At 39.8% G+C, this 24824-nt stretch overlaps 1 protein-coding gene and 1 pseudogene across 1 annotated transcript in view; both read right to left on the reverse strand.

Annotated features, from left to right (window-relative positions):
- The window catches only part of MORN2 (MORN repeat containing 2), a 1051609-nt gene that overhangs the window by 660700 nt on the left and 366085 nt on the right, over window positions 1-24824 (reverse strand). The window lies entirely within an intron of this gene.
- Window positions 4727-5469, reverse strand: LOC126933569 (60S ribosomal protein L7-like; annotated as a pseudogene).

The following is a 24824-nucleotide window of genomic DNA, read 5'->3' on the forward strand; positions in this document are numbered from 1 at the left end:
AATTCAGTGGGTAAAAAGTAAAGTCTCACTGGTGTCTTAGTGTCTCTGCAATTACTAATGATGTTGAGTGTTCTTTTATATATTTATGGGCTATTCATATTTTCTGCTCTGTGAATTGTGTATTTATTAACTTATTTATTGAACTTTGAAAAGATTTTTATAAATACATCATCTTTACATAGATTATATTGATTATGTATATTGCAAATATCTTCTACATTGTTGCTTTTTTGATCACTTTCTTCACGGGTCTACTGTTAAACAGAAGTTCTTAATTTTAATGTAGTCAAATTTATTATTTTTCTTCATAGTTTTGTGTTTTCTTTAAGAAACCTTCACTTCTCTGATGTTCTAAAGATATTCTCCCATGTTGCCTTCAAAAGTTTTAGAGTTTTGCCTTGTGTATTTAAATCTTAAATCTACTAGCATTTGATTCTTCTGCATGGTGCAAAGCAGGGATTAGTCACAGTTTTTTTTCCCCCAATGTAGGTAACCAATGGCCTCGCACTATTTATTGAACAGTTCATTGTTTCCTTGTCATCTGCAGTGCCTTCTCTTCCATCCTCAAGTATCCACTCTTCTCTCTTTCTCTCTGTCTCTGTTTCTGGGTTCTCTAGTCTGTTCCACTGGGCAATTTGTCTATTTCTGTGCCAGTACAGCACCGTCTTTGTTATTTCAGCTTTGGAATAAGTCTTGATATTCCTTTTCAGGAGTGCTTTATTTACTCTTAGGTCTTTGTTCCTCGATATAAGTTTGAGAATTAGGTTAGGTGCAGTGGCTCATGCCTGTAATCCCAGCACTTTGGGAGGCTCTGGTGGGAGAACTGGTTGAGCTCAGGAGCTTGAGACCAGCCTGGGCAACATAGCAAGACAGACATAGACACGTCATTATAAGACCATGTGTAAATATAATAAACATGAAACACTGGGGGAAGTTAGGGAAAGTATTAGAGAAGGTAACATGTATGAAGATTCTCAATGAACAAAGATTCTATATTCTGGCTTCAGGTGTAAAAAGCCTGTCTGTCCCATTTTGTCAAACCCCTCAGGGTTGAAAGTAACTACCAAGGATACCCTCATTGAAACCCAAGGGGGATTCAGTGATTCCACAGTTGGATCAGTTTGCCCTGGACCTGTAAATCTAAACCAGCGTGTCCATCTATTATTTTTCTTTTGTATTCAAATTTGGACATCAGCTCACAGCATCTCTTCTAGTCTTCTATTCACCCACATCCAGAGTGTTTTGTAGATCTGTGTTGTCTTTCTCCGATAGATCTAATTAGAATCTCTTCAGTTTTTCATGAAGCCAATTCTACCAATTTTGCAAGCTCAATTTTCAATAGCTTTGCCATCATGGTTTTATTCAATTCTGTACCAAATGTTTTGGGTCATACTTCAACAATGAATTAGTGCAAGTCACTGAGTGCCTGTTATGGTGCTAGACACTTCATGGTGTCTGTTTTGGTGCTAGACACTTTTAGGGAATACAGAGTCGAGGCATTTTGAGTTAGGTTGGCCTGGGTTTAAGTCTTGACTCTGCTTTATACACTGGGTGACTTTGGGTCAACCATTTAGCTTTTTTAAAAAATTTTATTTTTATTTCAATAGTTTTGGGGTACAGTTTTTGGTTACATGGATAAGTTCTTTAGTGGTGATTTCTGAGATTTTGATGCACCTGTCACCCAAGCAGTGTACACTGTACTCAATATGTAGTCTTTTATCCCTCATGCCCCTCCCACCCTTCCACTAAAATCCCCAAAGTCCATTATGTTGTTCTTATACCTTTGCATCCTCATAGCTTAACTCCCACTTATAAGTGAGAATATACTATATTTGGTTTTCCATTCCTGAGTTACTTCACTTAGAATAATGACTTCCAGCTCCTTCCAAGTTGCTGCAAAAGGCATTATTTTGTTCCTTTGTATGGCTGAGTAGTATTCCATTTTGTATATAAACCATATTTTCTTTATCTACTTGTTGGCTGATGGGCACTTAAGTTGGTGCCATATCTTTGCAGTTGTGAATTGTGCTGCCATAAACACATATGTGCATGTGTCTTTTTCATATGACTTCTTTTCCTTTGGGTAGATACCCAGTAGTGGGATTGCTGGATTGAATGGTTGTTCTACTTTTAGTTCTTTAAGGAATCTCCATACTGTTTTCCATAGTGGTTTTAGTAGTTTACATTGCCACTAGCAGAGTAAAAGTGTTCCCTTTACACCACATTCATGCCAACACCTGTTGTTTTTTGACTTCTTAATTATGAGCATTCTTGCAGGAGTAAGGTGATATTGAATGTTTTTTCATATGTTTGTTGGCTGTTCATATATATTTTTTGAGAATTGCCTATTCGTGTTCTTTGCTCACTTTTTGATGGGATTATTTGGTTTTTTTCTTGCTGATTTGTTTGAGTTCCTTGTAGATTCTGGATATTAGTCCTTTGCTGGATGAATAGTTTGTGACTATTTTCTCCCAGTCTATGGGTTGTCTGTTTAGTCTTTTGATTACGTGCTTTTTCATGTGTAACATGGGATGATAATTCTGGGTTGTAGATGATATTACATAAGGGGTCTTGCACACATACTCTTTTAATCAAAGGAAGAACAAAATAAAAGTTCCAGAAATTAGAACAGAGGAAGACATCTTGCTTCTGAGATGATTTTTTGTTTCTCAAAGGAGCGTATGAAGTAGTGGAAGCTCAGACATTCACAGAGAACATGTGCTGGGAAAAAAACACATGCCAACGTAGTTCGAAGACTCACATGTTCACTCTATTCTTGTTCAGAAAGAACTTAAGATATAATGTAAAAATAAATCAAGATAACAAAGCAGATGAAAAAGCAAGGCAAAATCAAGGATGGGACCCACGGTGAAGGGGGAAGTGGAAAGTGCACAAATGCCCCCAGGGAGGCTGCTCCCCACACTTGCTTTATGGGGCCTCACATTCGATGCTGAGCTTTCCAGTGGCCACCACCAACAGTCATAGCAACAACTATGGATACCTGCAGTGAATGCCGAATACAGAAGAATAATCAGTGGAGGGAGGTTGGGGAGGGAAGGCTCCTTGATAATGATGAGATTTGAGCAAGGTTTTGAAGCGTGTAAGAGCAACGTATTCCAGACAGAGGGAGCCACCCAAGCAAAATACGCAGGAGGGGAGTAAAGAGGTGGTCCTGGCATACAGGGATCCTTTGGGATAGTCTTGAGGAAGAGCAGATGACTGAGGCCTCTAATGCCAGACTTTAGGTTTTCCTCAAAAGGAGCTGTGACTCACCCTGAGGAGAAAATGACCTGATGGGAGTGGTATTTGGAGGAAATTATCCTGGCACCACACAGCTACAATTTTCCCCTTTGCAAATTATAATTCATCACGGACATTTAGGAAAACCCTGTCACGCATGTCTCTCCTAATGTGGTCCACATCTGGCTCCGCCACTGGCAAATACAGAGTATTTAGAAAATCTGTGCGGCATTAGTGCCTAATAACCTTTGCTTTAAACATAGTGAAGGAAACCACAAACTTAGAAATGGCACATATCCCTCCAGAGTAATTTAGTCCAGGTTCCCTATGTGACTTAAGAAATCCCTCGTTGCAGCTGCATCTAGTAGTCTGGACAACGGCATGAGTGTTGAAATCTAGGGAGGTTAAAATTAATCTTAGAAATAAGAGTAAACTTAGTGATGCTCACTTTCAGTTTGCTTTCCTTGGATGTATAAAGTTTTGAGAGTTTAAAATGGCTTTAGACCTAAAAGCATTCTGCCTAAAATACTTACAGCACAACCAGCAGGGGATTCCTTTCTAAAAGAAAGTTGTATTTGTGTAGGATGTGGACATCGTGATCAGTTTACATATTTGTGTTTCAAATTTAGGCTTGAATTTTGGCTGCATTGAGTTTTCCTTTGCTGTAGTTTGAGGGGCTAAAGAGCTCCTTCAGTTCCTAGAAAAATGAGGTTTCATCATTCCTCAGGGTCAGAAGCTGGCAGAAGGTAGGGACACCAAGTACTGAAGGGGCTAAGCTTTTGGGGGCAGGAAAATATTTGAGGGAACATGCACTTTCTCAGTTCAAGAGACATCTCTCTTTTATAAGACTGTACAAAGTTTCTTCTTGACTTGACTTAGTTGTAATCCACATACAGCCTATTCTGTGGAACAGCTGTTACATGGCTATGCTCCTTTTTTCCCTTGGGAAAACCATGTCCTCGCTAAACTTTTGATGGGGAAGTGGGGAAGGCAAGTCCTTATTACATTGACTGTCATGTGTTCACTTAAATAATACAAGTGACTGTTTTTTTTTGGGGGGGGGGCATTCCCAATGGACTCCTGTGAAGCAAGTTGAATTCATTGAAAGAGGTTGCAAGATGAACAACAAATCTGACTCCTTGGTTTGTCCCTGGCTCTCCTCTGGGAAGATGATTACATTTGCAAGTAGGAGAGCCACTGGAGAGAGTTCTAGCGAGAAGATCTAGATTTTGAATTCTTCTGTGCCTTGGTAAACTGTCTAAGTTGGGCCGTTTGTTGTGAACCTGGGTGACTTCTTTGCTCTGTAGGAAAGTGCAAGTCAAATCCAAGTGAGAAAAGAAAGTATAGAGTTTTGTAGTAATTCATTTTTCTTAATGAAGTTCAATCATTCACTTGTTTATTTATTTTTATTTATTTATTTTTTCAATTTGAGAGCAAGTACTGTTTATTAACCGACCAGCTAAGAAAAATAATCATGGTAGACACCTTAGTTCATTCTTTTAATAAGCCTGTTGATCTGGTCCTCCCTGTTGCCAGCATCTCCACCTTCTACAAAATGGGTGGCTTTTTCTTCATTTCACCTTGTGGAGAAGATAATTTGAAGAGCCACAGGAAGTTATTTGCTTCTTTGAAGCGTTTTCCAACAGTATAGTTCTCATTAATCAGATCCTCCGTGCAGACAATGCCATATTTACCAAGAGATCGATCAATCAAAGCATTATCTGTCAAAGCAATTTTCTTCTTACTGATTTTGCCATAACCACGCTGGTAGATGTATTCGTTTACTGACTTCAGATTTGGGTACTCCTATGCAATATATGGCTCTACAATCCTCAGCATGTTAACTAAAGCCTTGTTGAGCTTCACAAAGGCTCCATTGAAGATTTGACAAAGGCGAAGAAGCTGCAACAACTTTCAGACCTTTGGGCTCATACCACTGACACCTCTGATCCTGATGACAAATGCCAGTTTGGGTTCTTCAGGTACCTAGAAGTTGCCAGCTTTTCTTGCCATCCTTGCCATTCGTATTTCAGTTCTATACATCTGCCTATATTCCTTGCGATAGTGCTTTGCTTTTTCGTAGATAAGCTTCCTCCTTGCCTTTTGAAGCATCTTTTGGGCAAACATCTTTCAAAGGCTCTTGATCTTCAGCTCTGCAAAATTCCTTCCCTTTTTCTTAAGGGTTTCTGGCATAGCAGGAACCTTCTTCTTCTCTTCTCCACCCTCCATGGTTCCAGCTGGAAAAAGAGTTCATTCACTTACCTAACAAGTATTTTTTGAGATTCTTCTATGTGCTAGCTGCTGTGCTTGGTGGTAGGAATACTGAGAGCTATAGTGATGAACACAATAAATCATAGCCCATAAACCATTGGTGTGACATCTGGCAGAGTAACAGCTGTCCAAGTATGCACCAAATGACACCCATTCCATGAAATTCTCTTGTCCCCACTGGAAAGAGAAAGACAAAGGAAGAAAGAATAAAGGAAGAAGGAAAGAAAGGAAAAGCAGGGAGAATTACTTTTTCTCAAATTTGGGAAACACTATACTCTCTGTTTTCATTATATCATAGACTAATAAATGCTTTGGTATGTTCTTCTATAAATAATTGCGCTAGTTTTGTTTAATTTAATAGAATTCTACCTACTAATATTTTGAGGACTAGTTTTCTGTGAAACATTCTTTGAGGAAACTCAGTAGAAATTAGTGTCAAAAACTACCAGGATGGCAAAGCTGCCTTGCCATAGTTGTTGGTGGTCATGTGTTGCTGCCACTGAGTGAAATCCACCATGGAGCCACTAAGCCTGTCCTCTGTGACTGCCAAACACACTTCGTGCAGTGCAGGGGGCTCCCTGCTGTGCACCTTCCCTGTGAGAAATGGCTCGTCCTGTCTACTCACTCACCTATTCCAGTTCATTTACTTTCATAATCCTGGCTTCAAATTTACTTCACCTGGTAGCATTTTCTGAAGCGACATCATTAGAATAAAGGAACATTTTATTATTTAATTTTCTTATGACAATAGGAAAGCATGCTTATCATAGAAACACTGTAAAATGATAGAAACTGGTAAAAGGAAATAAAAGCCCATCCAGAAATAACTACTGTTGATGTCTTGGTGAGCATCCTCTCAATGTTCTCTCCCTACCTCTATTCTCTCTCTCTCTCTTTCTTTCTCTGTCTCTCACATACACACATCAAAAATGAAATCATGGCCGGGCGCGGTGGCTCAAGCCTGTAATCCCAGCACTTTGGGAGGCCGAGACGGGCGGATCACGAGGTCAGGAGATCGAGACCATCCTGGCTAACACGGTGAAACCCCGTCTCTACTAAAAAATACAAAAAACTAGCCGGGCGAGGTGGCGGGTGCCTGTAGTCCCAGCTACTTGGGAGGCTGAGGCAGGAGAATGGCGTGAACCCGGGAGGCAGAGCTTGCAGTGAGCTGAGATCCGGCCATTGCACTCCAGCCTGGGCGGCAGAGCGAGACTCCGTCTCAAAAAAAAAAAAAAAAAAAAAAAAAAAAAAAAAAAAAAAAAAAATGAAATCATTGGAATTTTTTCACTTAATACTATATTGTGACAGGGGCTGTCTTAGTTTTCACTATACTTGCAGTGCCTCAGGCAGACAGTGACACTCTGTAACTGCCCAGTGGAGATTTGGTGAGAGGACAACCAGTTCTAAGGCCTCTGCTAGCTCTGAAACTATTTGATCTTTATCATTCTTTTTTAAAAATCATTCTTCTCCAGCCTGGGCGACAGAGCGAGACTCCGCCTCAAAAAAAAAAAAAAAAAAAAAAAAAAAAAAAAAAATCATTCTTTTACTCTGTGAATCTTACATGTGGCAATTTACCCTGTGTTGATTTTTAAAGGATTATTAGATTTTATTTTTTAGAACAGTTTTAGATTTACAGAAAAATTGAGCTCATAGTATAGAACCTCCTCTCCCCAGATGTTCTACTGTTTCCCTGTTATTAACACCATGTATTAGTATGGAACATTTGCTGTAGTTAATGAAAAAATACTGATACAATATTAGTAACTAAAGTTCATAGTTTACATTAAAGTTTATCTTTGTGTTGTACACTGTATTAGTTTTGACAAATGTATGATATCATATATTCATCATTACAGTATCATAGAGAAAAGATTTATATCCCTAAAAATACCGTGTGCTTCACCAATTCATCTCTCCTCCCTTCCCGTCTCCCAACCTCTGGCAACCACTGATTTTTTTTTTTTTTACTATCTCCATGGTTTTGCCTTTCCAGAATGCCATCTAGATGGAATCATATAACATGTAACCTTTTAAGATTGGCTTCTTTCACTTAGCAATATACATTTAAAGTTTCTTCGTATCTTTTTATAGCTTCATAGCTCATTTCTTTTTATGAAAAGAAAATCATCCCATGTATCTCTATACCACTCCTTTTTTTTTTTTTTTTTTTTTTTTTTTTTTTTTTTTTTTTAGATGGAGTTTCGTTCTTGTTGTCTGGGTTGGAGTGCAATGGCATGATCTCGGGTCACTGCAACTGCCGCCTCCTGGGTTCAAGCGATTCTCCTGCCTCAGCCTCCCGAGTAGCTGGAATTACAGGCATGCGCCACCACACCCGGATAATTTTTGTATTTTTAGTAGAGATGGGGTTTCTCCATGTTGCCCAGGCTAGTCTCAAACTCCCAACCTCAAGTGATCCTCCTGCTTCGGCCTCCCAAAGTGCTGGGATGCGTGAGCCACTGCGCCTGACCACCACTACTTTTTAATTCGTTCACCTATTGAAGGACACCCAGTTTTTGGTGATTGTGATTTTACTTATTGCAAAAACTGCTATAAGTATTTGTCTGTAAGTTTTTGTGTGGACATACATTTTAAAACCAACCGGACAAAAAACCTAGGAGCATGATTGCTCGAACGTATGATAAAGTTGTGTTTAGCTTTGGAAGAAACTGCCAAACGCTATTCCAAAGTGGTTGTACAATTTTGCATTCCCAGTAGCAAGAAACAAGAATTCCTGTTTTTCTGTGTTCTTACCAGCATTTGGTACTGTCAGTACTTTTTGTATTTTAGCCTTTCTAATAGGTGTGTAGTATCTCACTGTTGTTTTAATTTGCAACTCCCTAATGACACATGATACTGAGCATCTTTTCATGTGCTTATTTACCATCTGTATGATTTTTTTTTTAAAGTTAGGTATTGATTTAGGTCTTCACTCATCCCTCCCTCCCTCCCTCCCTCCCTCCCTCCCTCCCTTCATTCTCCCTCCCTCCCTCCTTCTCCTCCCTCCATCTCCTTCCTTCCTTCCTCCTCTCTCCTTCCCTCCCTCTCCTCCCTCCCTCTTTCTCTCTCCTTCCTTCCTTCCTCCCTCCTTCCTTCTTTCCTTGCTCCCTCCCTCTTTCCTTCCCTCCCTTCCTCCTTCCTTCCCTCTCTCCCTCCCTCCTTCCTTTCTTCCTTCTTTCATTCCTCCCTCCCTCCTTCCCTCCTTCCTTCCTCCCTCCCTCCCCACCTCCTTCCTTCCTCCCTCCTTTCCTCCTTCCTTCCTTCCTTCTTTCCTCCCTCCCTCCCTCTCCTTCCTCCCTCCCTCTCCTCCCTCGCTCCTTCTTTCCTTCTCCCTCCCTCCCTCCTTCTTCTCCCTCCTTCTCCTCCCTCCTTCTCCTTCCTTCCTTCCTCCTCTCTCCCTCCCTCCCTCTCCTTCCTTTCTTCTTTCTTTCCCTCCTTCCTCTCTTCCTCCCTCCTTCCTTCTTTCCTTCCTTCCTCCCTCCCTCTCTCCCTTGCTCCTTCTCCTCCTTCCTTCTCCTCCCTCCCTCTCCTTCCCTCCCTCCCTTCTACCTTCCTTCCTTCCTCCCTCCCTGCTCCCTTTCTTCCCTCCCTCCCTCCCTCCTTCCTTCCTTTCTTCCATCTTTCCTTCCTTCCTTCCTTCCTTCATCCCTTCCTTCCTTCCTTCCTTCCTTCCTTCCTTCCTTCCTTCCTTCCTTCCTTCCTTCCTTCCTTCCATCTTTCCTTCCATCTTTCCTTCCTTCCTTCTTCTTTCTTCTTTCTTTTACTTATGGATGTCCAAATTTTCCAACATCATTTGTTGAAAAGACTATTCTTTCTTGATTGAATTGCCTTTGTTCCTTTGTCAAGGATTAGTTAACTATATTTGTGTGGGTCTATTTCTGGACTCTCTATTCTGTTCTGATCTATTTGTCTCTACTTTCTCCAATATCAAGACATTTTGATTACTGGAGCTTGAAGTTGGGTAGTGTCAGTCCTTTTACCTTATTCTTCTTCTGTATTCTGTGGCTAATTCATAAAATAATAAATGGGTCTTTTGCCTTTCCATATAAACTTTTGCTTTTCCATATAAACTTTAGGAGCAGTTTGTTGATAGTAACACAATATGTTGCTGGGATTTTGATTGGGAGTACATTGAATCTATAAATTAAGTTGAAAATAATCAATGTTTTAACAATATTGACTCTTCCTGTTTATGAACATAGAATATCTCTAATATTTAAATACCAAACTTACAGATAAATATTTTGTAAATGTGTATATGTGTAAATTTGGATATTTATAGATGATTAAATATCATTTATTTCGATCTTTAAAATTTTATTTCGTCAGAGTATTATAGTTTACCTCACAGATCCTGTATATATATTGTTAGATTTATACCTAGGTATTTCCTTGTGTGTGTGCGCTAATGGAAATTGTATTGTGCTTTTAATTTCTTATTCCAATTGTTCATTGACAGTATATAGGAAAGGTTTGTCTTTTATATATTAACCTTATTTCCTGAAACTTTGTTATAATCACTTATTAGTTCCAGGAGGGTTTGTTGTTGTTGTTGTTATTGCTGTTGTTGAGTCTTTGGAATTTTCTATGTAGACAATCATGTCATCTGCAAACAAAAGACAGCTTTCTTTCTTCCTTGATAATCTGTATAATGTTTGTCTCCTTATTATTTCATAAATTATGACTTCCAGTGTGATTTTGAATATGAGCGGTGAGAGGAGACATCCTTGCTTTACTTATGATCTTAGGGGGAAGTATCTAGTTTTTCATTATTACATAAAATGTTAGCTGTAGGGTTTTTTTGTAGCTGTTCTTTATCAAGTTGAGGATGTTCCTCTCTATTTCTACTTTGCTGACAGCTTTATCATGAATGGGTATTGAATTTTTTCAGATGCTTTTTCTGCATCTGTTGATATGAGCATAAGATTTTTCTTCTTTAGGTTGTTAATGTTATAATTACATTAATTGGTTTTAAAATGGTAAGCCAAGCTTGCATACCTGGATTAAATTTCATTCAGGCATATTGTATCATTCTTTTTACATATTGTTTTATTTGATTTTCTATCATATCTATATTCATGAGAGATATTGATTGGTCTAAGTTTTTCTTTATTACAATGTCTTTATCTGGTTTTGGTGTTAGGGTAATGTTGGCCTCATAGAATAAGTTAAGAAGGTTTCTTCTGCTTTTATTTTTTAAAGAACTTGTAGGGAATTGTTATTTCTTTAAAAATTGTTCAATTTATTGGTAACATTTGGGCATGGTGCATTCTTTTTTTGGAAGGTTATTAACTGTTGATTAAATTTCTTTAATAAATACAGCTTATTCAGATATTCTATTCTTTATGGTGAGTTTTTGGTATTAATAGTTTGTGTCTTTCAAAGAATTGGTCCATTTCCACCAAGTTGTCAAATTCGTGAGCATAGAGTTGTTCATACATATTTAAAAGTATCATTTTAATGTCCATGGGATCAGTAGCATTGATCCCTCTTTCATTTCTGATGTTAGTAATCTGTGTCTTCTCTTTTTTGCTCTTGGTTAGCCAAGCTAGAAGTTTATCAGTTCTACTGACATTTTCAAAGAACCAGATTTTGGTTTTGTTGTTTTCTCTGTTAATTTGTTTTCAATTTCATGATTTGTGTTCTAATTTTTATTGTTTTGTTCGTTATGCTTGTTTTAGGTTTATATTGCTCTTCTTTTTTAAGTTTCCTGATGTGGGAGCTTAGACGATTGGTTTTAGATCTTTCTTCTTTTCTAATATATGGATATAGTGCTATACATTTTTCTATTTTCTTAGCATGTCAATCACACATCTTAAAAACTGTTTTCTAGTAGTTACCCTAGAGTTTGCTATATACATTTACAACTGATCAAGTCTGCTTTCCAGTAACAGTATACCGCTTCCTAGATAGTACAGTCATGTTATAACAGAGTATTCAAATTTCTTCCCTTCCTTCCCTTATAACATTGCTGCTGTTTGCTTTACTTATCCATATTTTATAATCACCCAGTATATTGTTACTATTAGTACTCTGGACAAAATTGTCATCTATTAGATCAGTTAAGAGTAAGAAAAATGAAGAATGTTACTTTCTTCTTCATTTGTTCCTTCTCTGGTTCTCTTCCTTTTTAAAATGTTGATCTGAGTTTCCGATCTATATAATTTTCCTTCACTTGGAAGGCAAGGCAAGTCTTGCACAGGCAAGTCTACTCACAACAAATTCCCTCAGTTTTTTGTTTTTCTGAGAAAGTCTTATTTCTCCTTCACTTTTGAAGGATATTTCACTGGATACAGGATTGTAGGTTGGTGGGTTTGTTTTTTTTTTTTCCCCAATACTTGCAATATTTCACGCCACTCTCTTCTTTTTTGGATGGTTTCTGAAGATAAGCATGATGTAATTTTTATCTTTCTTCTTCTATAGGTAAGTTGTTTTTTCCTTCAAAATTTTCTCTGTATCTTTGGTTTTCTGCAGTGCATATGCCTAGGTATACATTTTTAGCTATTTAACGTGTTTAGTGTTCTCTGAGCTTCCTGGATCTGTGGTTTGGTGTTTGTCATTAATTTGGGGAATTTCTCAGCTATTACTATGTCAAATATCTCTTCTGTTCCCCTTTCTTTTTCTTCTTTCACCAGTTTCATATCACATATGTTATACCCTTTATAATTGTCCTACAGTTTTTGGGTATTCTGTTTCATATTTTTTCATCCTTCTTTCTCTTTGTATTTTTGTTTTGGGAAGTTTCTATAGGCATTTCTTCAGTCTCACTGATTTTTTTCCTCAACTATGTTCAGTCTAATGATGAGCCCATCAAATGCATTCTGCATTTCTATGACAATGTTTTTGATTTCTCAGATTTCCTTTTGGTTCTTTTTAGATGTCCCATTCCTTGTTTGCATTATTCATCTGTTCTTATATGTTGGCTAAATTTCCTTTATATTCTTTAACTTATTAATCATAGTTATTTTCAATTCCCTATCTGATAATCTCAAAATCTATGTTATAACCAAGTCTTATTCTTATGCTTGTTTTGTCTCTTTAGCCTGTGTTTTTTTAAAATTTCCTTTTAGTATATCTTTTAGTTCTTTGTTGAAAGCTAGACATGATGTACTGGGTAAAGAAACTGAGATAATTGACTTTCAGAGTGAACTTTTCTAGCAACAGGCTAGGAGCTGGGCTGTGTTTAATGCCTTTTGTAGCTGTGGGTGCCAGAGGCTTCACTTTCCTTTATCTTCTTTCCTGTTGTCTTTACATCTCCCCAAGAACTCCTTTTTAAATGGAATCGGGGCTGTGCAGCTCTCTCTGTTGCATTGCACTGTTGTTATACTAGAGCCCTGCTGACATGAGGATAGAGAGTGGGAATAGGGAAGCGTTGTATAATTTTAAGATTAATCCCCCCTTTTAAGAAAGTGGGCCTCCATCTCTGGACCGTGACCTTCAGAAGCATTCCTAGCCCTTTCCCTTTGCTTACGTGAGACAAGAAGGCCAGAGGGGGTTTTTGAGCTGGCTAATTTCTCTTCCCCTAGATCAGATAGGGCTCTGGTAAAGTGATTTCTCTTAGAGCACAGGCTTTTGTTATGAAGAATGCCCCGGGCATGGCTCCCCTCTGTTACTTTTCCCCTGTTGTATTCCCCTGTTTTTTACCCTCCACTACTAGAGATTTTTCCTTCATTCTGCACTGTGAGGATCTGCTGGAGATCCTTGAGGTAAAAACCAGGAAAACTTGAATACCCCTACCGCCACCCCAAGGCTGGGCTCCCAGGGTTTTTAAACCTCAAGTAGTCCACACTCTGCCTCCATCAATTCTTCAAAATTACCAAAAAATGTTCCCAGTTACTGGCTCTAGTGGTTTCTGCTTCAGGAAAGCTGATCTCAGCTGTGATTTTCTGTATTTACCAGTCCCTCCAGGTTTTGGGATGGGTGATTTGCCCAGCAATTTCACTTCTCTGATGGTTCCAAAAAAAGTTGTTGATTTTTAATTTGTTCAGCTTTTTTTTTTCTCATTGTAAAGGCAGGAGTGATGACTTCCAAGCTCTTTACATGTGAGCTTAAACTGGAAGTCCTCTACTGATTTTTACTTGATCCATTTGACTGTCATTTATTGAGCACCCTCTGTTGCTAAGACATTACACTAGACCCAGCGGGGGCCACAGGCATAAGCAAATTCAAGCCTTTGTCCTCAGGGGCCATCTGAGGTCATTTTCACAGTGCGTACTTTGCCTCTCAAACTGCGTCAAAGTTCTCCTCTCCTGGTGTGTATCCATATTCTGGCTTCCTCGGGCAAACACTTCTCGAACAAGTCCCTAGATCCACCTTGTCAAAAGTTCAAGAGTTCTGTTAAGATTTACAATTTTATGTTTGTATTTTAATTATAATACAGTAGTCCCCCATTAACTGTGCTTTTTCTTTCCGTGGCTTAAGTTACCCATGGTCTGAAAATATTAAATGGAAAATTCCAGAAATAATAAGTTTGAAATTGCATGCAGTTCTGAGTAGTGTGATGAAATCTTGAGCCATCCTGCTCTGTCCTGCCCAGGATGTGAATTGTCCCTTTGTCCAGCATTTTCACAATGTATTCACCACTCAACCAGTAGCCACATCTCGACTGTCGTGGTATCACAATGCTTGTGTCCAAGTAACCCTTATTTCACTTAATGGCCCCAAAGTACAAGAGTAGTAATGCTGGCAATTCAGATATGCTAAAGAGATGTTGTAAAGTGGTAAAGTGTTTCCTTTAAGTGAAAAGGTAAACGTTCTTGAGTTAATAAGGTAAGAAAAACAATTATATGCTGAGGTTGGTAGGATCTGTAGTGAGAACCAACCTTCTATCTGTGAAATTGTGGAGAGGGAAGAAAAAATTTCTGCTGGTTTTGTTGTCATACCTCAAATTTTAACATAGGTATGGTACATACAGAAAAAACAGTATGTATGGTATATATAGGACTCCGTACTATCCAAGGTTTCAGGCATCCACTGGGGGTCTTGGAACATACTCCTTGTGGATAAGGGTAGACTACTGTATAAAATATAAGACAATTTAAGGGTGTTCTAGACACAGCTCAGCCAGCTATGGCCCTTGGACTAAGTTTGGCCCACCACTTGTTTATTTGTAAAACAAGTTTGACTGGAACACAGCCATGCCTACGTGTTTACACAATGTCTATGGTGCAGAGTTGAGTAATTGTGACAGAAAATGTATAGCCCGTGAAGCCTAAAACAATTACCATCTGGCACTTTACAGAAAAAGTTTCCTACCTTTGCTGTAGAAGATCCTCAGATATTATGATCTCATGATTTCAGAGTTGGTGCTTGTGTTTACGATCATGAGGTCAAATAACAATTTCAAATTTAGGTTTCTTGGGTTTTGAAAATGGAAAAGTGGAGATTAATTTTATCATATGGGCAATTTGAGAACAAGTTATGGAATATGCAAAAGGATCTTCCTTGAAGCAGACAGAACCATGTTTATGTTGGGGGCTGATAGGGTTTGGATCTGTGTCCCCACCCAAATCTCATGATGAATTTTAATTCCCAGTGTTGGAGGTGGGGCCTGGTGGGAGGCGATTGGATCATGAGGGTGCACCCATCATGAATGGTTTAGCACCATCTCCTTGGTGCTGTTCTCTGGATAGTGAGTGAGTGTGTTATCAGCAGATCTGGTTGTTAAAAAATGTGTAGCACCTGCCCCCAGACTTTCTTGCTCCTTCTCCAGCTGCATGAACTGCTGCTCCTCCTTTGTCTTCCCTCATGACTGAGGCCTTCCCAGAAGCAGAAGCCACTATGCGTCCTGTATACGCTGCAGAACCTCAATCCAATTAAACCTCATTTCTCTATGAATTATTCAATCTTAGGGTTTTGTTTTGTTTTTTTGAGACAGAGTTTCGCTCTTGTTGCCCAGGCTGGAGTGCAATGGTGCAATCACGGCTCACCACAACCCCCGCCTCCTGGGTTCAAGCAATTCTCCTGCCTCAGCCTCCTGAGTAGCTGGGATTGCAGGTATACACCACCAGGCCCAGCTAATTTTGTATTTTTAGCAGAGACGGGGTTTCACCATGTTGGTCAGTCTGGTTGCAAACTCCCAACCTCAGGTGATCCACCCACCTTGGTCTCCCAAAGTGCTGGGATTACGGCATGAGCCACCGCGCCCGGCCAATCTTAGGTATTTTTTTTAAAGCAATGCAAGAATAGACTAATCCAGGGGCCCATACAATGTGGATAGCCTGCCTGGGTATGTACTGACTTGCTCCCATTCAATAAACAACTGCAGTGATTATGGCAATAAAAAGTTTTTCTATTCGCAATTTCTCTTCCAGAAATAATGAAGGTAGATATACATTTCATGCTGCTTCTGGTAATATCACAATGCTAATCTTAAATTCAACTGAAGCCCATTATCTTTACAGAACTAACAGGTGATATCTCATTAAAATTGGCATTGGAGAATTACTTGCTGGCAGGGTTTTAGTTAAGCGTGAGGTCTAAATATCCTCAACCAGCAAACAAAGCTGTGCCTCAGTCATACCATTTTATACAGTATCTTTATTTTTTGCTCTGGGCAGGAATTCCAGGTTGTCCTTCTTAGGAGGCTTTCCACTGTGTAGACACCCGAGTCCCTGAGTGTTCTTTACCATCTTTCTTGCTCCTGTCTTGGGACCATGAGGGACACCTGGATGGTCTCTACTATTCCCTCTACCACAGCCAAGGGCCTGCCCCTGAGCCACTCTTTGCTCTAGACTCCTTTCACACCTGTTGAGATTCTAATTGGTGTCCTTTCTTGACTGAGAACATCTGTTAATGCTCAGTATATTACAAAGAATCTAGTAACATTGGTTTCCTTAAGGGAAAAACTCTAGGGCTTGGTCCATTTCCTCCTTAGAAGCATCTTGAGCCCCATTAACATTTCCTGTCTCTTTCCTCCCGAGTTCTGTACCAAGTGGTGGGTGTTGGGAATAGCAGCTTTTCATAAGCCACCAAAATGTCCTGTTACATTCTTCATCTAGGACAACCGACATCCTTAGGAGTCCAATGAGTATAATGGGTGGACCCTCGGTAAGACCCTGAGTATTGGCAGAAGTCAGAGGTAGTGCAAACATTTTGCTTACTCTTTTTATGTGCACAGAAACCAGGAAAGGCCAGCCATGTACTTCTGGTCCTTCTGTGGGATACAAGGATACCTAATGCACAATTCAGCTAGATGAAATTGGAAGCCTTTTTTTTTTTTTTTTTTTTTAGGAACATAAAGTGCTCTAACGCAATGTTCACTTCCGTTTTTTGTAATAGCTTTATTAAGATATAATTCACATGCCATACCATTCACCCACTTAAAGAGTACAATTCAATGGTTTTGATATACCCATGGAATGGTGCAACCATCATTCACCCACTTAAACAATACAATTCAATGGTTTTAATATATCCATGGAGTGGTGCAACCATCACCACAATGAACTTCGGAATAGTTCATCAACTCAAAAAGAAGCTCTGTACACATTAGCTATCTCCCTCCAATCTCCCCATCCCCCTCAGCCCTAAGCTAATCTACTTTCATCTGTATGTGTTTGTTTATTCCGGACATTTTATGTAAATGGAATCATATAATATGGCTTTTCTGTGACTGGCTTCTTTCACTTGTTTTCAAGGTTCATCTATGTTGTAATATGTATCAGTACTTCATTCTTTATTATGACCAAATAAAATTCCATTGTGCGTATATACCACATTCTGTTTATTCATCAGCTGTTGGACATTTGGGTTGCTTTTAGCTATTATGAATGATGCCATTGTGAACATTCACATACAAGTTTTTATGTAGACCTGTTTTTATTCCTTTTTTTTTTTTTTTTCCTGAGATGGAGTCTCACTCTGTTGCCCAAGCTGGAGTGCAGTGGCGCAATCTTGGCTCACCACAACCTCCACCTCCTGGGTTCAAGCGATTCTCTTGTGTGAGTCTCCCAAGTAGCTGGGACTACAGGCACACACCACCATGTCTGGTTAATTTTTGTATTTTTAGTAGAGGTGGGGTTTTGCCATGTTGGCCAAGCTGGTCTCAAACTCCTGGCCTCAAGTGATCTGCCTGCCTTGGCCTCCTGAAATGCTTGGATTACAGGCACCAGCCACCATGCCTGATCCTGTTTTCATTTCTCTCGGGTATATAACCAGGAGGGGATTTGCTGGGCCAAATTGAAAGTCTATGATTAAATTTTTGATGAGCTGTTAGACTGTTTTCCAAAGTGATGGTGCCATTTTATATTTCCACCAGCAGTGTATGAAGGTTTCAATATTTTCACATCCTCACCAACACTTGTTATTATTTGACTTTTTTAAAACTACAACCCTGTTATTGGGTGTGAAGTGGCTATATCATTATGGTTTTGACATGTGTTTACCTAATGACTAATGATGTTGGACATCTTTTCATGTTCTTATTGGCTACTTGTGTATCTTGTATGGAGAAACATTCAATTTTTTTTAACTATTTTCAAATTGGGTTATTTGTCTTTTTATTACTGACTTGTAAGAGTTCTTTATATATTCTAGGTACAAGTCCTTTATCAGATATATGATTTGTCAATATTTTCTCCTATTCCTTGGGTTGTCTATTCACTTTCTTGATGGTGTTCTTTGTTCTTAATGGTGTTCTTTGAAGCAAAAAAGTGTTTAATTTTGTTGAGGTCTAACATTTATTTATTTTTTCTTTGGTTGCTTGTACTTTTGATGTCATGTCTAAGAATCCATTGCTAAATCCAAGATCATGAAGATTTACCCCTATGTTTTTTTCTAATAGTTTTGTAATTTGGGCTCTTACATTTAGATCTTTGATGCATTTTGAGTTCATTTTTGTATATGATATGAGGTATTCCCCTGTCAAAGCATCTGGCAGTATTTGCAATCTTAGCTTCTCTGACATTTTGGATTTGGGAGAGAGGGTATGAGGAGCAGAGCCTCTAGCTAACTCATGAGTGACACATAGCATAAGCGAAATAAACACTTATTGTTTCAGCTGCTATGATTTGAGGGTTGTCTGTTACTATAGTATAATTGGATCTATACTGATTGATGCAAGTCTCTTATCAGATTCTGTTATATTTGGTTTTATTCTCTCCCACCTTGACCATTGTCCATCTTGTATGCTGTTTGCAAATTTATCTTTCTGAAATATATCCCCAGTCAGGACACTCTATCACTTACTTAAGCTATTTGGTGGCTTGCAAACTTCTTAGTGTGACATTTAAGGCCCTTAAGATCCTGCCCCAATTGCATTGCCAGAATTATTTCCTTCCTTCATATAATTTTGTTTTTAGTCAAAAAGAAATCACTCACAATTCTCACTCATATGTTCTGCTTTCCCTTCTCCACTTTTGTTAATGCTTTTCCCTCCACCTGGAATGCTTTTTGTTTCTTGCTGGCCTGTGGAGGTTCTACTCTTCACCTCCTCGATGCAGACTGATTTGCTGTAGCTGGGTCCCTTCCTTTGTTGAGTGCTCAATGTGCATGAGATGCACAGATACAATAGTTACTCACAAATACAGCCTTTGCCCCAACACTTGTCTAGAGGACTCAGACCGTAACCTTATCTCATTTTTTCCTCTTCTTTACTTTGCAAAGAGGAGGTGCTCAATACAGATTTGTTGAACAAACTAAGGAACAAATGAACTCCTGATTTTGCTTCCTGTGTCCTCAAAATAACAGCAGCAGCAGCAGCAGCAGCAGCAGGATCCTTTTCAGTTCATTAACAATCATGTTGCACAAAACAGATGCTGGTGAATAACAGATGTGCTGCCAAATACATGTGCTGCTCTGGAGTTCTTCATTTTGACAGAAAAAATGAGTCCTTGTGTACAGCCACTGCCTTTCCCTGGAAGCAACCACCTTTATGACAGTCTCCCCATGAGGAGGAGAGGTGCCTCCAAGCCCCAGGGGTTTACAATCCCATGTGATTCCTCGTGAATAGTCCTGCCTGCTGGCAGGGCTGGGGCAGCACAGAGAAGTTCTGGGGACACTGACCCAGAGCAGATGTGTAACAGCTCAAACTGCAAAGCCTCTCAGGAAACTGTCAGTCAGAGGCACAACCACAGCCATTGTCTGCTATCCCCTGCCAAACCTCCACCTTTCCTCTGTTGTCCTCATCTTTGATTCCCCAGGGGACCTGTCTCTGACTACCAGACCTCAGCAGCCCCATCCATGCTAACTGTACTCAAACTCTCCTCCCTGGGAAAGGCCCCCAGGGAGGATTTGCCCCTGACTCCTCCTAAACATCCCAAACCAGCTAGACAAATGGAACACATTTTAGTAAAGTATTGAGTGTTTTTATAATAAAGGATAAGGGGAAAAAATGTATTATTTCAGGCAGCCGACAACAGCAAGTGAAGTAGCTGAGGCGCCTTCTCCCTGTGAGGGCACAGGGAGAAAGTAACAGTTTGTGACCTGGAGGAGCACCCTCACCAGGGCATGACCTTGCTGGCACCCTGATCTCAGACGTCCAGCCTCCACACTATGAGAAATAAGTTTTTGTAGCTTATAAGTCAAATAAAAAAAAGAAAGAGAGACAGAAAGAAAGAAAGAAAGAAAGAAAGAAGGAAAGAAGGAAAGAAAGAAAGAAAGAAGAAAGCAAGAAGGAAGGAAGGGAGGGAGGGAAGGAAGAAAGAGGAAGGAAGGAGGGAGGAAGGAAAGAAAGAAAGAAAGAAAGAAAGAAAAGAAAGAAAGAAGGGAAAGTAGCTAAGTGAGCCTGTAGCTTAAACGGGACTGAATCTTAAGGAGGACAGGGCAAAACTCTGTGGATGTGGTGCAAAAACATTGACTCTGGGTGCCAGCCTCAACCCTGCGCCTGTGAGACCTTAGGCACACTGTGGTTAGTTAATTCAGTTAATTAACCCCCTGAGCCACTGATTCCTTGTCCTAAAAACAGGGAAATGCCTACCTCACCCAATCTTCTATTAGGGAAATCAGTGAACTAACATAGGGAAATTACTGGCACACGGTGAATACTCAGAAAATATTAGATTCTTTTCCTTTGAAGGAGTCATTGAGAATGGCAAAGAAGCTGTTACTCAGATTCAGGGGCAGGCACAATGAGGACAAATATTGATGGAGTTCCCACCAACTGCAGGAGCCCAGTGTCTGCTGGCCGGTGCAGGCAAGCACACAGGCAATTGGAGACAGGGTGATATGGACTATCTGGAGCTTGTGAGCTTCTATGTGGGGCACCTCCTCTTGGGGGTACAAGGAAGGGAGGGTTCCTGGAGGGGTCCCTATAAGCCAGGTTAGAGGATTAGTAGGAATTACCTGGGAAAAGTGTATGAAACAGCACTCTGTACAAAGGGAACAGTTAATATGAAGACTTAGAAGCCAGAAATCCTTGTGAATAGTGGACTGCTGGTAATAAAAATAATAATAACACCAGCTGTGGACCTACTATGTACTAAGCACTCTGCTAAATGTTTTATATACATTGTTGCACTAATTTTCACAACTCTTAGAGCAATGTATCATTAATCACACTATTTCACAGATGAGGAAACTAAGATCCAGAGGCATAAAGGAATCTTTGTAAGATCATGGAACTTGCAGAAGATGGGGAAGGGCTTTGATCGAGACTCCTTGATCAAAGAGTCAGTGCCAGCTCTTGCTCCTGACCACTGTAAAGAGCTGTCGTTAGTAACTGGCTGTGACTGAGGAAGTACTTTCTGTAGATGTTGGGGTGGCCACTCCTGTAGGCAAGCCTGTTAAATCAATGGTTAGGTGAACAGAACAGATCCATGAATCCAATCTAACTCTGCCCTTACACCCTACCTGGTCACCACGTAGATGCCTGTTGGGCCAGTGCAAAACAACTCCCATGATTGACCAAAGTACAATTCACAGGGATGCAGCCCATTAAAGGTGTGTTGGGGGGGGGCCTGCCTCCCATGGATGCTAGGCACACAGACTCGCATGTGAATCCTGCCCTCCAGGGTGGTGTGGAGTGGCAGTCTTGTGCCATTTGGATGATCTGGAATGTTGGCATTTATTGAGAAAGTGAGTTACTGGCTAGGTCTTGGAGCTCATTTGTTTTTCAGAATTTTGAAGAAAACATCTTTCTTGCATTAGAGTTTGGCCCAATTTGAAACATAATAATGGAGTTAGGTGATTTGGGAAGGGGGGTTGAATATTGGAGGAGACAGACCGTTGTCATAATTTAAGCAAAGATATTTTCCAGTCTTCAAGTGAGAAGTACACTTGACACATAGAAAATGATTGATGCTTGCAGAGTTCTATCTATCTTGATACTTGATTCTCTGTTAAATTTCCTGCCATTATCTTAAAAAGTAAAGACCCATTATAAGCACATGAAAAGATCCTGAACATCACGAGCCATCAGGAAAATGCAAATCAAAATCATCAGGAGATACTAATTTGCACTCAGTAGGATGGTGAGTACAAAAAGGAAGGTCAAAAAGATGGGTAATAGCAAATATTGACAAAGATATGGAGAAATTAGAACCCTCATACACTGCTGGTAGGAATGTGAAATGGTGCAACTGTGTTGGAAAACAGCCCAGTAATTCCTCAAAAGGTTAAACCCAGAGCTACCATATGACTCAGCAGTTCTACTCCCAGGTATATACCCAAGATAAGTAAGAACACACATCCACAAAAACAAAAACAAACACAAACAAAAAACCACCCTGTACGTGAAGGTTCATAGCAGCATTATTCATCATAGCTAAAAGTTGGAAACAACCCTAATGTCCATGACTGGTAGATGGATAAACAAAGTGGGGTGTATCCCTGCAATGGAATATTATTTTGCAATAAAAATAAAATAGTGATAAATCTTGAAAATATTATGCTAAATTAAAAATATTTGTTACAAAGGATTGTGTATTATTCCATTTATACAAAATGTCTAGAATAAGCAAATCTATGCAGATAAAAGGTAGATCGGTGGTTGCCTGGGGCTGCGTGTGGGCTGGGGAGAAATGGGGAGTGACTGCCAACGAGTATGGGGTTTCTTTCTGGCATAATGAAAGCATTTTAATATTGAATGTGATATTTGTGCAACTCTGTTAATATACTAAAACCATTGAATTGTACACTTTCAATGAGTGAATTGTATGTGAATTACATCAATGAAGTTGTTTAAAACAACAACTATTATGAGCTATAATCCTTACACATGGGCTTATCAACACACTTGCCTCTCTATTCCATATTGATCCTCATTGTAGCTCCTTGGGGCCGGTGGAAAAAGGGAGTCATGTTTACTAGATAAGGAAACCAGGCACAGTGAGACTGTGGCGCTTCCCCAAGCTGCATAGTTTTGCAGAAGGTTCATCAGGCACCCTGGTCTTCTGGCAACTAGTTCCAGACATATGTGACAGACCTGATTTTCAAGCTATGCTCTACAGAACCTCTTCAGGGAAGGCTCTTGGGTGGGGGTTTGGGATGGGGTGGGCATGGACAGGTAGGGTTGCTGATCAGGCCAAGCTCTGACCTCCTACTTAACTTAAAGCACTTCTGGTTTTAAATTAACACATTGAGCTCGTGCATATGCTTTCTTTGGAAAAAGGATTATCCAGCCAAAATTCACTCCCCTTAGACCTATGATTCTCAGATTGAAAAGATAATGAAATAACACTTCCCTCAGCCTCAGCATCCAAACTGCTGATGTGTCTTCAGAAACGATGTCCACATTTCAAACAAAAAGTTGATAACTTGGGCTGCCAAGGTCTTATTGCTTTCACGCTGATTCTTTGCTGCAGAATGCATTCACAAGGTGTCTATTTACAGCACTAATTGACAATAAATAAGTGAGAAATATTGCTCTTGGCCAAAATATATTCTGTTGCTAGAAAACAACACAGTGTGTTTATGAAATTATCATAAAATAGGCACCAAACGCTAATATTGTATAAGAAGTCCTTGTCCCCAGAAATGTTCCTATTCTCACCCCAGATTGTTTTTAGAAGCAGAAGTTGTTTCTCAACAAAATCTAGCTCTGTTCTTAATTTGTGTTAATAAGGAATGACATAAGTTTACCAGACTAAGGAGTCCATTTTTCATTCCCTGGGTTTAATCTGTGCAGACAGAAAGCTGTAAATATCATAAGTAGTTGTAGCTGGCTGGTTGGCCTTGAAGGGGCCCATTTGTTAAAGACCATGGTTCGTTGGTTTCATGTGTGTCTTCCAAGGGCCAAGAGGCTGTTTGCCCATCATCACTATGCGGTCTGGGGAACAAAAGCGGGGGGCCCAGAAGCCTGTGTTGAAGGATGACGTGACCTTTGACCGCCACTAGAGAGGCCTGAAGGGAAAGAGGCAAAGTCAGGCTCCAGTAAGGTTTAATGACAGATCTTGTTAGGGTTAAAAAAACAGCTCAGGCATCCAGCTGGGGCTTCATCTGGGGAGGTACTCAAAGGGCCTTCTGTGACAGCCACCCAGGCACCATGCACAACTGCACCAGGTCTGCTAAGCTGTCATTCTGAGCCTGTTCTGCCGCGATTTGCCACTCCACGTCAATCTGAGTCAACAGGAAGATTCATTCATTTTTTTTTTTTTTTTTTTAATTTCCCATTGCCACCAGCATGTGTCATTCCTCCTGATGCCATAGTGAGGTTTTGACTGTGGAAAGGCACTAATGTTGGTTTTTCTTTTATGAGAAATAATTATCAAGAGCGTGATACAGCATGCCTTTGTATCACAAGAGAGTGATACAGATTTAGCACTGTGGTTCTCACTGATCAGGAGCCTCCCTGGAAGCTCATGCTTCGTGGCAATTTGGCATTTTACTGAGGCATGGATTGTAGCAGCCCAGGACCTGGCACTTGCCCCCTGCAGCAGCACCAGGCTCTCGATTTTCTCTGTGTCTATTGGCTCTGGAGGAATAAGGATGATGTTGTGGAAAATGAACATAAAGGGAGGAGGAAGCACCAGTAAAAGCCAAAATGTAGTGAGGTGGTATGAGGATGTGTACAGGGAATGCGTGATGCTACAGGAAGTGTGATGTGAGAGAAAGCCTATGCAAACATGTCCACTTCCCAGTACTTGAGGATTCTTGAAGGTTTGGACATATTATTCTTAAATGTCAAGGGTCTGCTATAAAAAGAAATGTGACACATAAAACACTTTTTATTTGGAAACTATTATAGATTCATATACACTTGTAAGAAATAATACAGAGAAATCTTGTGTATCCTGTACCCAGTTTCTCCCAATGGTAACATTTAAAAAATGATAATACAATCCTACATCCAGAATATTGACACTGATAGAGTTAAGATATGTAACATTTTCATCACCACAAGGATTCCTCTTTTTTTTTTTTTTTTTTTTTTTTTGTTT

Source organism: Macaca thibetana, chromosome 13 (assembly GCF_024542745.1).
Source record: "Macaca thibetana thibetana isolate TM-01 chromosome 13, ASM2454274v1, whole genome shotgun sequence".
Lineage (NCBI taxonomy): Eukaryota > Metazoa > Chordata > Mammalia > Primates > Cercopithecidae > Macaca > Macaca thibetana.